This window comes from Rattus norvegicus, chromosome 6 (assembly GCF_036323735.1).
Source record: "Rattus norvegicus strain BN/NHsdMcwi chromosome 6, GRCr8, whole genome shotgun sequence".
Classification (NCBI taxonomy): Eukaryota; Metazoa; Chordata; class Mammalia; order Rodentia; family Muridae; genus Rattus; species Rattus norvegicus.
In genome coordinates, this window is record NC_086024.1 from 12,108,420 (window position 1) to 12,121,750 (window position 13,331).

At 44.4% G+C, this 13,331-nt stretch overlaps 1 pseudogene; it reads left to right on the forward strand.

The window, feature by feature from the left end:
• Nucleotides 1-8,125: 8,125 nt before the first annotated feature.
• H2az1-ps2 (H2A.Z variant histone 1, pseudogene 2) lies at nt 8,126-8,524 on the forward strand (annotated as a pseudogene).
• Nucleotides 8,525-13,331: the final 4,807 nt, after the last annotated feature.

The window sequence follows — 13,331 nt, forward strand, 5'->3', positions numbered from 1 at the left end:
CCTACCTTCAGGCATATTGAAGTCAGCAGGCAGAAGTGAGGGCCTTCCATCTGTGTCTGGAACATTTTTTCTGGCCTCTAGTAGGATTCTGTATCTCCTGTAACAGCTACTAACAAGCATCTCAAGTGGGATGGCAAGAAAACAAGAGTCCAGAAAATAGAGTTCCGCCGAACAAATAGCAAAACAGGACAAATAGCATTCAGTCACACAGAAAGACAATCAAAAGATTAACAGACAAAAAATAGAAGTGCGCACAAAAACAAAAAACAAGCGGCCACCGTGAGATCACCACAAAACTGAACTACTTTAGAAGGGAGCTTACAATGACAGATGAAGGAGTGCGGATTCCACATCACTCTTCCTTCTCAACCACAGACAGATGAATGACAGCAAATCAAAAATAATGGTTAAGTCAAAGGTGCCTTCTGGAGGCCAGCCAATATCAAACACTGACCACTCCAAGGAGCAAAAAGTCTGCCACGGTACAAATTGTTTACTCTAGCAGTCCAGTGGTCTAAAGTCAAACTCTGGAGTCCCATCGTCAAAGTCACAAGTAACACAAAACAAAGACCTAAAACACACAGACAAAGACTACTCTAGAAATACAGACAGCTGGGAGGACGGGTCTCTTCTCCAGTCCAGGAGAATCACCGAATCCTCACCGGCACCCAGACGGGAATCTCCCAGGTGTCCCTGGGGTTCCCCCAGACCTCCTGGGATGTCTCCCAGGGCAGCACAATTGGTGAGCCCCTGGCACATCTACTGCTCACACTCGCGTCTCTCCTGAGACACGAGCCTCCCTTCTCAGCCCGAGACAGGAGCGACTGCAAAACCAGAACTCCAGAACTCGCGAGCAAATACAGACCCAGAGTAGCAAATACAGACCCAGAGTTTAGCCGGCACAAAACACAAGGACACAAACAAAGACACAGATGCTATCTCACCTCCAAGTGGGTCTTCGGAGACGAGGGTGGTCGCTCATCCCAGACAAGCCCCCAAATGAAAGACCCCCCGGAGCGGGGAGACCCTCACTCAAGTCTCAGGATGATGCGACCCCCCAAGAACTCACGTGAGACCGTCCTTGCTGTAATAAATATGAGGTTTATTGATAGGAACCAGTGCACTGGGGTCGAGACTCGTATCCCACGCAGGGGCAGTGGAGTTCAACCCCCAGTAACTAAGACAAGGGGAATTTAAAGGAAGAAACCTCAACCCGAGGGGGGCAGGGATGGTGTCATTGGAAAGTGTCGAGAATACTAATGAAAAATCACAAGGAGAAGCTTCCTGCTTCTCAAGATTATTCTCTAAGATTTTAATCTAACTTTATGGTCAGCTAGTACAGGTAGAGGGCAGGGTCTGGAATTTGAGGTATTTGGGGCTTTTTTAAACTTCTGACTTCTTAGCTGCATTTTTTATTCTTTCAGTAAATTCTTTCGGTGTCTCCACTGCATGACCTCTGCTGAGCCCGGCTGATGCATGTGGAACTGACACACCTGGACCACACCTGGGTGGTGGTCAATTTACTTCTGCCTTTTGCTTCCGAAGCCTTTATCCTTGAGATTTAGGCTGGTCTTCTCGGATTTCTCCCTAATTAATTCAGGTCTTGTAGTTGGTCTTTTGTTACCGAAGCCAGGTAGTCACGAGCCAGGGTTTCCCACTGTGCTTCCCAGTTATTTTCTACCTAGAGACTTGGGTATACAAGTGGTGAATAAAGCTACAGGAGTCTCTTCTGCTCTTCCTCTCTCTCTCTCTCTCTCTCTCCCTCTCTCTCTCTCTCTCTCTCTTCCTCTCTTCCTCTCTTCCTCTCCTGGCTTGACACGATAACCTGTATGTGTGTGTGTGTGTTTCTTTCATCCCACAGGCTTTCGCCCGATTCTCAGTACCGTGTCGGTGCAGGCGCCGACAGCTAGTCCCAGGTTGGGATACTCTTCAAAAGGTGAGCTGGTTGTAAAATGAGTAGCTTGCTGTCAGAGAAGGCATTTAAAAAGCAGGACAAAAAATGCATTTTCCCAAACAATGTAATCACCTGGGAGAAGGAAGCCAGCAAAATGAAGCCTGTGGCTACATGAGCTAGCCTGTGGCTACATGAGCTAACCTGTGGCTACATGAGCTAACCTTGGAGCGGCCTGAGCCACCTCAGGGTGTGTGTGTGTTTAGGGGTTGGGGGAGCTACAGACTCCCTAGAGGAAGCTCACCCTGCCTCTAACCAGGAATCACAGTTAGCTGGCTAGGGGAGGTGGAGTGGATGGAATCCGGGAACTTGATACTTGTGAAGAGTGAGTAGTACTCTCTCTAACTCCACCAGGAGCAAAACGCACGGCCGACTGTTAGTAAACGACATTCCGTAGGAACTGAAAGCTAAACTCAGAACTAGCCTGAGGCTGTCTGCTTATGACAGTGTGTAGGTAGCCCAGGCCAGCCTTAAACTCTGTGAAGAGGATCTCGAACTCCGGGTCTTCCTGCCTCTTCTTGCAAAGTGCTGCGATTATTGCCACGTGCCACCGCACCCAGCTTAAGTGACAAACCAGGCACAAAGTTAACTAGAAGACCTAGGAATGATGCACACAATTAAAAATAAGAAAAATAAATTTATTTTTATAAGTTTGATTCCCAATATTTAATTAAAATTTATACAGTATATTCTTATCTTATTTTTCTCTTCCCAACTCCTCCCTTATTTATGCCTACCTCCCTACCCACTCTACTTCAATCTCTTTTCTCTACCTTAAATAAATAAATAAACCAAAGTAAAACAAAAAGGTCCCCCAATACACACACACACACACACACACACACACACACACACACAAAACCATGGAGTTCATTTTGTGTTGGCCAAGTACTCCTGGGCATGGAGCCTGACAAATAAATTTTTAAAAAGAACAAAATGAAAATCCTAGACTTAATAACTACAATGAAAATTTCCTTGAATGGTCTCCACCATGGAATGGAGTTGGCAGAATATTAAATCTGTAGTTTAAGATAAATGAATAGAACATCTTTAAGGTATGAAGAGGAGAAAGAAGAGAGGCAGGAAATAATGAGCAGGGCCTTTCATGCTGTGGGCAGCATGCCCTGACAAGGAGCACCAGGAGCTGAGGAGGGACAGAATTGGGGGAAGAGCTTTGCTGGACATGATAGCATCCAGGGAGCAGAAGCAGGTGGATGTCTGTGAGTTTGAGGATAGCCTGGTCTACATAGATTTCAGGCTAGCCAGGACCACATAATGAGACCTTGTCTCAAAGGAAACACAAATAGACTACAGGAAGCAAGCGAAGTCCTGAGTTACGTGTTGTTTGACATGGTCATGTCCACACCAGGATCTCAGTGGCTCAAACCCAGGGACGGTGCAGAGCCTTCCTTGGTCTGAGTGTGAATGTTAACAGTGTGTGCAGAACGTGCCCCCTGTGGTTTTCTCTCCCCCTCCGCCAAATGTTTGCAGCCTGGAGACTGTTCCCCTAAGAAATTGTTCCTACCCGAGGGCAAGTTGCTGCTATATGTACTACCCTGCCTCTTGTTTATCCATATGTAACAATCCTACCTCCCTGTCCAACTGTGTGCAATAAATGATCTGAGCTTCCAGCGTGTAGCTTCTCCATTCAAGAGCCCGGATCCCCCAATCACCCCTGTACTGTGTCTGTGTGTCTGTCCTTTCTTCATTCCCTTACTGCCCCTTTAGATGAGTCCCTGAGCTGTGGGAGATGCAAAAAAGTCGCATGACTTAAAGTTCTCAGAAATGTGTTACAAGCTTTCACTCTCAAGTGTCAGAATGTAGCCACTCCACACAGAGCACAGGAACCCAGCGACTGGCGCCCTGCAGTTTTAAAAAAGAAAACAGAAAGCTAAAGGGAAAGGACGAGGAAAAGACTGAAATTGGTGAAAGAAAAATGGTGTGATGCATTCAGGAGTGGACGGGAAAGATGTGCAGATATAGACAAGCAGAGATCTCTTCAGCCTAAAACGTTTTCCTGGGCTGCAGAGATGGCTCAGTGATTAGGAGCACTGGCTGCTCTTCCAGAGGACCCAGGTTCAATTCTCAGCACCTACATGGCAGCTCACAACTGTTCATAACTCCAGTTCCAAGAGATATGACTCCCTCACACAGACATACATGGAGGCCAAACACCGAATATGCAAAAGAATAAATTAATTAATTAACTGTCCTTAAAACGGTTTGAAACAGTAATTGTCGCTCTATATTATAAAGTCTTTAAACTCTACAGATTAAGATATATGACTGTAATATCGCAGGGGGAGGTGTAAACATCGCCATATTGGGGTATATTTGCTATATTTCCTAAAGTAAATATTAAGTTAAAGTAGATTGTAGTGAGATATTTACTGTGATGCTCACATAAATTTTCTCTTTCTCTCCCTCTCCGTTGTGCAGAGAGAAGTCATGTTACTCATACAGTAGCAATACAAAATAGAACAGCGGTCGGGGAAACAGACAACCAGGTAAGAAGGATTACTAGAACAGGATTTTCACAGTAACCAAACTGAACACAGTAAAAGATCTGTGCACTGGGACTGGAGAGATGCTCAATGTTTCCCACAGGCAACTGCACACAACTGGTTCACGAATAGAAAAGTAGGCACACATGTGTGCACACGGGTGTGTACATGCGTGTGCGCGCACACACACACATACACACGTTTCCAGAAAAGTTATGAAAATGCCTAAATATGTATATGCCAAATAACAGGGCTCTGAAATACATAAAGCAAAATCTAAGAGAATGAAACAGTAGACGCTCTAATAATGTGCGTCAGAGACTTGAATGTCCTTTCTTGATAATTTATAGAACTATACTTATAGAAGTAAAAATACAGAGTACTTCTGTATCAGTGATGGCTAATATTGCTTTCGACAGATGGAACTCCCAGGAGACAGGCCTCTGGGCACCTCTGTGAGGGGTTATCTAGATTAAGCTAGCCTTTGGCTACAGACCTGAAGGACTAGTTGCATAGGTTAACTGAGGGGTCCCACTGTGGGCAGCTCCCTTCCTTAGGACCTACCAGCCCCAGACTGAATGAAAAAGACTGAGCCGGCAGGAGGGCCGGCCTGCCTCTTGTCTGCCTTGCAGTGTCTTGCCTGAAATAGATCCCCTCCCCAGCTCCTCACTCCTGGGGCAGGCAGGAGAGCTGCCCTACCCCTCTACTGGGCAGCTTAGGAGATTCGACCCCAAGGAGCTGAGAACGGGAAAGGGCCCCTTCCCCGCTAAAGCACTCAGGAGAATGGGCCCTACACCTCACCTAGGGCAGACCTGGTGACACGGGCACAGGTGAGCTGGCCTCAAAGGTGTCGGCGCCAGCACCGACCTGGTACCGAGAATCGGGCGAAAGCCTACGGGATGAAAGAAGCACACACACACAGGTTATTCGTGTCAAGCCAGGAGAGGAAGAGAGAGAGAGAGACAGAGAGAGAGGAGAGAGAGAGAGGAAAAAGAGTGAGAGACTCCTGTAGCTTTATTCACCACTTGTATACCCAAGTCTCCAGGTAGAAAATAACTGGGAAGCACAGTGGGAAACCCTGGCTCGTGACTACCTGGCTCGTGACTTCGGTAACAAAAGACCAACTACGAGACCTGAATTAATTAGGGAGAAATCCCAGAAGACCAGCCTAAATCTGAAGGATAAAGGCTTCGGAAGCAAAAGGCAGAAGTAAATTGACCACCACCCAGGTGTGGTCCAGGTGTGTCAGTTCCACATGCATCAGCCGGGCTCAGCAGAGGTCATGCAGTGGAGACACTGGGTGTTTACTACTTGGTTTTTTTCTTCCTGTGCCATAAATACATGGGAGAGGCCTCTGTCCAACAATCCCATGACTTCTTAACTGTGGCCATGCAGTTACAAAGCGGCCAGGCCCAAATCCAATATGGCACTACACAAAGGTGTGACTGAGGGAAAGCTAATCCTGCCTCTCTCTGCGCTGCCACAAGCAAGGGAGCTGACCCCATTCGTCACTTAGGCAAAGTGGGAGAGCTGGCAGGGTAACCAAGACAACCACCACCCAGGCCAAGATCCAGGACTTTGAGTTGCCCCATCCCAACATCTACCCCATCTGTGGATTGCTGAAGGGTGTATATTGCTGAAGGGGCCATCCTGCAGAGCCAAAGCTGCAAGTTCTTCATGACACAGGGCAACGGCAGGATATTGGAGAGGAGTCCTGGTGAGGATCCAGTATTAATACTGTAGCCGAAGCCACAGGCCTCCAACCAGACCAATGTCTCAATGCAAGGAACATTTTCAAGTAAAGCTATTTGGGCAAAAGGATCAACTACGTGACACACCATGACACATGGCAGCTTCCAGTGCAAAAATGTTTCTTTGGTTTGGTTTTTATTTTTTGCTTTCTTTTGTAGTGGTTTGAAAAGGAATGGCCCCATACCCTATCTTTGAATGTTATTGCCGGCTAGGCACCAGAGGCTTTGGTCTGTACATAGCCAGAGACAGTGTTTCCCCTACCCAATGCCTCTCCCACAAACACTGGCTCTGTCTCTCTAGAGCTCTGAGCTCGCTCTCCAGTCTCCGAGGCCAGCAGCTGCCGAAGTGCTACCCTGAGTTCCCGTGAACGTAAAACACCAGACGATCTTAGTTTAGAATCAACAGATGCCACAGCTGCTGGGTGCGGAATCTATCGTCCTAAACTCATTAACTAGAAATCTTCCGGTGGGATCCGCAACCAGATCGAACAGTCTCCTGTTTACATTTTGTTTGCTTTCGCTCTCGCCTCACAGTCCAAAAGGGCTCTTCCTTCCTCCTACACCCCCTCTTCCTCTCTCGGACCGGAAGACCCGCCTCCTCCTCTCTCAGCAATTGGTTTCTTGTCGTCTTTATTATCCAATCAATTAATTAGGGAGAAATTCTGCTACAGATGTGGCCTTGTTGGAGGAAGTATGTCACTGTGGGGTGGGCTTTGAAGTCTCCTATGCTCAAGCTACACCCAGTATGGCACCCAGTCTCCTGCTGACTGCAGATCAAGCTGTGGAACTCTCAGCTCCTTCTCCAGCGCCCCTGTCAGCCTGCACACCCATGTGTCCAGAGTAGAATGTGAACCAGAATAAACCCTCCCTTCCTTGACTTGCTCTAGTCAGGATGTGTCCTCACAGCAAAGGGAAACTAAGATACACGCTGTCAATTGGCGGGACCTGTCAATCAGGACAGGTTTTACTCGTTAGTGCCCAGCCCACCATTCCCTAGAAGACCATCAATAAACTACTTTTTAATGATTTGTTTCTCTTTGTTTCACATGCATTGGTGGTTTGCCTGCATGTATGTCTATGTGAAGGTGTCAGATCTACTAAAACTAGAGTTACAGACAGCCATGGGCACTGGGAATTGAACCCATGACCTCTGGAAGAGGAGCCAGTGCTCTTAATCACTGAGCCATCTCTCCAACCCTTCATAAATTATTCATATTTTTTTTTAAAAAACTACCAACAAAATCCAAATTCTTTTTAAAACTTGTACAACATTCTTCAAGATAGACCACATATACCAGAATATTTTTAAAGCTTCAATGAACTTAAAAGGAGTAGAATTACTCAAAATGTTCTATGACTGTGTCCATGATCACTGGGGTGGCGTGCTCGGCAACAGGCAGTCATGGCACTGGAGTAGCTTCCATCTTCTCCCACAGACACAAGGTAGAGAGCGCTAACCAGGAATAGCATGAGCTCTTATTTTATTTTTATTTTTTTGTTTTGAGCTTTCGAAACCTCAAAGCTCACTCTCAGTGACATAACTTATCCTTCCCAAACAGTTCCACCAATTGAGAATTCAAGTATATGAGCCTTGGGGGCCATTCTCATTTTAACCACATACTTGGTTTACACAGTACAGGCTGGGTCACCCAATGGTAGCAGTCTGCATGCTGGGGAGGCAGAGGATCCAATAGCCACCCAGTCTGTGATGCTGGATGCTGTGCAATCCCAGTGTGGCATGGAAAGCCCAGAGAGCTCCTGAGGAGCCACAGATCTTCAGTCCATGTTGTAAGGGTAAAGAATCTAGGTTTCAGGCAGTTTGAATCGCGGTACGCCGGAGGAGTGGGCACCGGGATGTCGCTGAGCGTCCCCCTGGCCTCATCTCTACCTCACTTGTCCGAGCTTCAGCACAGTCTGAGATGGCTGGCGGTTAGGCTGGAGAGGACCCCGGAAAGGCCAAGACAAAGGCGGTTTCCCGCTCCCAGCGAGCAGGCTCACAGTTCCCTGTGGGCCGTAGTCATCGACACCTGAAATCTAGGACAATCAGCCACGGACGTGTGGGCGCGCCCGCTGCTGTGTACAGCGCAGCCGTCCTGGAGTTCCTCACCGCAGAGGTACTTGAGTTGGAAGGGAATGCATCAAAAGACTTGAAGGGAAAGCGTATTACCCCTCGTCACTTGCAACTTGCTATCCGCGGACATGACGATCTGGGCTCTCTGATCAAGGCTACGATTGCTGATGTTGGTGTCATCCCACACATTCACAAATCGCTGATTGGGAAGAAAGGACGACAGAAGACTGTCTAAGGATGCCTGGATTCCTTATCTCAGGACTCTAAGTATTCTTAACAGCTGTCCAGTGTTGGCGATTCCAGTGGACTGTATCTCTGTGAAAAAACAAAATTTTGCCTTTTTGTAATTCTATTTTTAGCCTTCCAACCAACCAAATTTCTGCATTCGAATCTTAACCATATTTAACTGTGACTGTGGCTTCAAAGAAGCTATTGAATTTGAAGTAATGGGTTTTGATTGAGTTGACTTTTTAAAAAACTGTTTGGATTTTAATTGTGATGCAGAAGTTATAGTAGCAAACATTTGGTTTTGTGCAGACATTATGTCCACTCTGGTGGATAAGCTCAATAAAGGTCAGATCCCAAACTAGTTTTAAACTTGCTTAATAATTGGGACTTATCTCTTCGATCTCACTCAACAAGAAGTACATTCTTTGCTTACTAATTAAACAGTGTATCTGTAGATCAAGTCATTAAAAAAAAAAAAAGGAATTCAGGTTTCAGTGTCAGCAAAGGATGGCAGGGTAGCAGCAATGGCGGCGTGTTAGGCGAGGTCACCAACAAAGAGTGAAGGCAAAAGTGTCACTTTTCCCTCAGGATTCTTTGTGTTCTTTGTTAGTTGAAGTCTCCTCCTTCAATTAACCCTTCTGGGAAACTCCTTAGAAGACCCACCAAGAGGTGTGTCTCTTAGCAGATCTCACATCTAATCCAGCTGACAAGCGAGATTAGCCCTCCTGGATGTGAAATGAAACATAGCCACTTTTACAGAAACAACCTGAGGTGATTTATGTACAGCAGATATTTCACACAAAAGAAATCTTTCAGGTGGATGGAAATGACAATGGATGGAACTTTGGGTCTGAACAAGGCACAAATCATGCCAGAAACAGTGACTCATCAGTTATTATGGGGCTGAGGAGCCCAGGGACCTCAACCAAACAAAGTGGCAGCCAGTGACCATAGACTGACACCATGCACTGTCTGGTGGGACTTACTGAAGCGATACACTTCTCTACACTCTGTAGGACTCATGCCAAATATGTGTCATGAGACTGTAATTATGAGGGACCAGTGAGATGACTCAACATATAAAGAGGCTTGCAGCCAAGTTTGGTGGTCTGAGTTCAATATCCAGAACCAACATAGTAGAAGAGAACTTACTTCCAAAAGTTGTCTTCTATTCTTCACATTTGTACCATAATCTACACACACACACACACACACACACACACACACACAAATACATACACAGATACACACACAATGCACATACATATATATATACAGATCCACACACAACATACATACACAGATTCACACACAACATACATACATGCAGATTCACGCACACACACAAATACACACACTACACACACATACACACAGATTCACACACAACACACAGACACAGATTCACATACAGATATACACACAAAGATTCACATACACATACATGCACACACACAAATACACACACAGATACATAGAGAACACACATAAACACATAAATAAATGTATTTTTTAAAGTCTTTAGAGGACATGTGGCAGACTATTCATACACACAAACAATGTAATTATGAGAAAATAAATGAGGAACATTCTATAAAATAACTTGTTTATTGTATTCAAAAGACATCGGTGTATATAGTTAGGCATGAAGGACAGACAGTAATGGGGAAATTGGAAACTTCTGGAATATGTATTAAATATTAGATATTATGCCAAAATTCAATACCTGAAGGTGGCGATTAATTATATTAGAGAATATAATTTTCTTAGGAAAATGAAATGGATCTAGGTCCAGCAACATGGCTCATCAGGTTAAGGCACGTGACACCTACACCTTGATACGTCCAATCTGAAGAGCCCACATGGTGGAAGAAGAACTCTGGGTTTCACAATTTGTCTGTGATCTCTACACATGTTCCATGGTGTGTTCATACCACACACATACACACAATAAATGAAACTTAGGGAAGATGGGACCTTCTAGATGAACTAGTGGATCAAGGAGCTTGCCACTCAAGCCTTGTAACCTGAGCGGAATCCTGGGAATCTCACACCAAAGTAGAAGGAGAAAACTGACTCCACAGAATTTTCCACCGTCTATACATGCTCCATGATGGGCACCCTCCTCTCCGCACTGAGGCACACATCATTTATATACGTGACCAAGGTACATTATATACATGAATAAAATTGCCAAAGGAAATTTTAAGACATTACAAGAAGAGGGAAGAGGAGGAGACACAGGCACTGCGGTTGCTTTCAGCTCCTAACACTGGAGAAAAAAGGAAATGAACAAGAGATACAGAACTTCACATAGAGGATGTGTCAACAGCACACAAGCACATGGAAAGATTGCTATGTGGGGGTTGGGGATTTAGCTCAGTGGTAGAGCGCTTGCCTAGGAAGTGCAAGGCCCTGGGTTCGGTCCCCAGCTCCGAAAAAAAGAACCAAAAAAAAAAAAAAGTACCAAGCTATGTGATCTGAGAAAATGCATGTGAACCACAGTGGGTTTCCCCACAACCTTTCAGGGTGACCAAGCAAAAATGGGGCACGGATTAAGTGTCATTAGTGGAAATGCAGTGTCTCAAGCCTCTGAAGAACAATATGGCGGTCCTCTAAAAACAGCACATGTGATTCCCATGTGACTAAGTGATATATGTGTGTGTCCCAGAGTGCAACAACGAAATAATGGAGGGTGCACAGGGTGTGTGTGTATGTGTGTGTGTGTGTGTTTGTGTGTATGTGTTTATAGATATATGTCTCTGTGTGTATAGATGTGTGTAGATATTTGTGTATACATATGTGTATATATATATGTGTGTGTGCATGTGTTTATAGATATATGTCTCTGTGTGTATAGATGTGTGTGTGTAGATATTTGTGTATACATATGTGTGTATATATATGTGTGTGTGTGTGTGTGTGTATGTGTATGTATGTCCTAGAGTGCAACAATGAAACAATAGAGGATTCACAAGGTATATGTGTGTATGTATATGTGTGTAAGTATGTATAGATATATGTGTATGTGCATATATGTGTGTGTGTGTGTGTGTGTATGGGTATATGTGTGTGTGTTTTTGTGTCCCAGAGTGCAACAATGAAACAATGGAGGGTGCACAAGGTATGTGTGTGTATATGTGTATATAGATATGTATGTATATGTGTAGATAGATAGGTGCATTTTATATATATGTGTGTGTGTATATACATATGTATATATAGAATAGATAGATAGGTGTGTATATATGTATGTGTATGTGTATGTGTGTGTGGATGTATATATGTGTGCTTACCTATGTGTGTGTATATATAGAGATAGATAGGTAGAGAGATAGATAGATAAATAGATGTGTGTATTTATGTGTATGTATTTATGTGTGTGTGTATTCCCAGAATGCAACAATGAAACAATGGAGGATGCACAAGATACATGTATGTATGTGTGTATGTATAGATATGTATGTGTACAAATATATAGATAGGTATATGTGTATATATGTATTAAGTATATGTGTGTATATGTGTATGTGTGTATACATGTGTATATATGTATATGTGTGTATAGATATAAATAGATGCATGTGTAGATATATGTGTGTATATATATTTGTGGGTGTATAGTGTATATATGTGTATATATATGTATGTATGTATAGATATATGTGTATATAGATATAGTTAGATGTGTGTGTGTGTGTGTGTGTGTGTGTGTGTGTGTGTGTGTGTGTAATTATTAAGCAAGAAGATTTTCTTTTAAGTAAACACACCAGCCAAGAACACATTTATCTGTTGTTGGGTTTGGGGATTTTTTTCTTCCTTCCTTCCTTCCTTCCTTCCTTCCTTCCTTCCTTCCTTTCTGGCCTTAGTGTAAATTCTGGTAGATAATCCTTCAGGAAGACCAAGATGACCCTAGGTGCCTGATAAGAAAAGAGAGGGCACGCAGCATGAAGCCAGGTCCTGAGTCCCCGAACTTGATTAAGTCCAGGCCTGGCCCTGTATGTCAATTTGCATAACTTATTTTTTCCCCTAAATTTTGCATATCTACATTTAGTGCATTAGTGTACACATGCACACACAGGTGTGCACACCACAGCAGGAGTGTAGAAGTCAGAAGGCAACTTGTGGAGCAGTTCTGTCCTTCCGCCATGTGGGTTCCTTTATCTGCTGAGTCAGCTCCCTGGTCCTCATATCCTCAGGAGGCCAGCACACACTCTGTTAAATTCAAACTACCTTTCATGAACCACTACTCAGTATTGATTCCCGACCACTACCTTCAAACCAAGGGAACTTTATTTACTGAAGCCACCTCTGCTGTAGTGTCAAGTATGGATCTGAATGACAAGTGAAATAATATTTGACTTTGATTCTCCTCCAGACCTCCCGATCTCTCTCCTCTGGAGATCACAGGCAGATTATGAGTCCATCTAATCAATTGCACTATGAAAATTGTGTTTAACTTTTTGGGTCTCCCACTGTTCTCTGTGCTGCGGCCAAGGCCTCCCAACACAGCCACACCCAAATGCTAGCTTTGTTTCTGGTCACTGAGGCCATTACATAATCCCTAGAACTATGGGTGCTTCCCAACTCCCTACAGGGAGTTACGACCAAAACCTTAACCTTTCCTTTATGGTGTCTCTGTTGGCCGACTGACGTGACACAAGTCTCTGCAAGAGATCATTCTGGAAGGCACACACACCTGCTTTTGCCTGCCAACATCAGGGGAAGTGGTCTATACTTTTGCTGGTGGTGTTTTCTCTGCTTTGTTTCTATTTGTTTTAAAAACAGAAGAGGCTGACCTTGAGTTCCCAGGTTTCGGGTTTTCA